This window comes from Mastomys coucha, unplaced genomic scaffold (assembly GCF_008632895.1).
Source record: "Mastomys coucha isolate ucsf_1 unplaced genomic scaffold, UCSF_Mcou_1 pScaffold7, whole genome shotgun sequence".
Lineage (NCBI taxonomy): Eukaryota > Metazoa > Chordata > Mammalia > Rodentia > Muridae > Mastomys > Mastomys coucha.
Window position 1 is genome coordinate 6,497,313 of NW_022196913.1, and position 1,513 is coordinate 6,498,825.

A 1,513-nucleotide genomic window follows, 5' to 3' on the forward strand; every position below is an offset into this window, starting at 1 on the left:
TGTATGCATATGAAGGAAGAAAGAGAAGCCAATGGAAGGATCAGGGATCACGGGGAAGGGAGGAGAAGCTCAGAACAAATGAAAGCTAAATATGGCAATGCATAGGTATGAAGATTCGGTGAAGAAACCCATAACTTTGTATATTACTCCAAAAATTGTAATAAATAAATGCATTGCCTAAGAATAAAATGGATCTCCCACCTAGTCTCAGTAATGTGATTCCACCCAGGCACGTTTATAATTGGATAACAATCTATTAAATCCACTCACTTACAAAATCCCTAAGTCATAGCAGGTTTCAGTATGGGTGGTTTGATTTGTTCGTTGACTTGTTGGCTTGGATTCTGAGACAGGGTCTCCCTGTGTTACTCAGGCTAACCTGGAATTCCGAGTAGCTCAGGATGGCCTAGAACTCATGTTAGTTGTTCCCACCGATATCACCCAAGCATTAGGGCTTACAGGCCAGCTATCTTCCTAAATGGAATTTTCCACTCAAAGAAATTAAGAGACTCCTAACTCTCCTGCTTTTCTGTTTACTTTTTATTCCCTGGTAGCTCAAAGTGATGTCTCCGGAGATTTCTAATGGTTACTATTCCATTAAGTGAAACCCTGAGGACCAGCTGCTGCTTGAGCTTTCCTGGGGTTTCCATTCCCACAAGCCCTCTGTCTCTGCGTGTTAGTCTTTTGCCTCTTTCCTTGCCTTCTTTCCATGTGGCTCCCCACTTTTCTGGTTCCTTCTTCCCTCTGCAGGAAGGACAACCCCACTGTGAACAGAACCCTTTCCTTACAAAGTTCTTATCTGCTTGATCCAGTGACCTCAGATGCCGTACTCAGCACCTAGAGTATAAACCAAACCTGATCATGAAAGCCTGGGGTCCTGACGGGGGGGGGGGACTCCAGAGCAAAGGAGACAGGAAGAGGCAGGCGGACAGGGCAGTTAATGCACTCCTTAATTTGACCCTTTGCTGGGAATTGAACTTAGAGCCTAAAGCATGTCAGGCAAATGCACTTCAACTGAGCTATATTTCTAGCCCATAGCTGTGAGTCTCCCAGTCTCCAGTTTTGCCAGCCGTTGTGTAGGGAAGTTTGAGTTTTCTCCACCATGGAAAGATGAACTAGGCTCCCAGAGGAGAGTTTGGTCTGTCTTTTCCACAGGGTCACAGTGACCCTTTTGACACATTCCAAGTCCTTATACGAGCTGTCAGGGTCAGCAAGCACGCAGACTACACAAGAGAAACACCAATTAACCATCATGAGGTGGATTTTATAGCTCCTAATAACATCTTCCTTTAAGTTTACCCAGAGCTCTGCTTTATGTCTGCCTTGCTTACAAGCTTGGGGTGTGACTACAGAAAAGTCATAGAAACAGACAATACAGTCTCCTAGTAACAGTTTTAAAAGCTTTAACTATCAAATTCTTTATATATCTATTTTATATATTTATCTATATATATATAAATTGATATTTAAATTTCTATATATATCATATAGGAATAGATGAATATTTTAATAT

At 42.1% G+C, this 1,513-nt stretch overlaps 1 long non-coding RNA gene across 1 annotated transcript in view; it reads right to left on the reverse strand.

Moving 5' to 3' along the window:
* Window positions 1-1,186: 1,186 nt before the first annotated feature.
* Window positions 1,187-1,513, reverse strand: part of LOC116082511 — a 32,589-nt gene continuing 32,262 nt past the window's right edge. The window contains exon 3 of the long non-coding RNA XR_004115344.1: window positions 1,187-1,223. This is a non-coding gene — a long non-coding RNA (uncharacterized LOC116082511). The remainder of the gene's footprint in view (window positions 1,224-1,513) is intronic.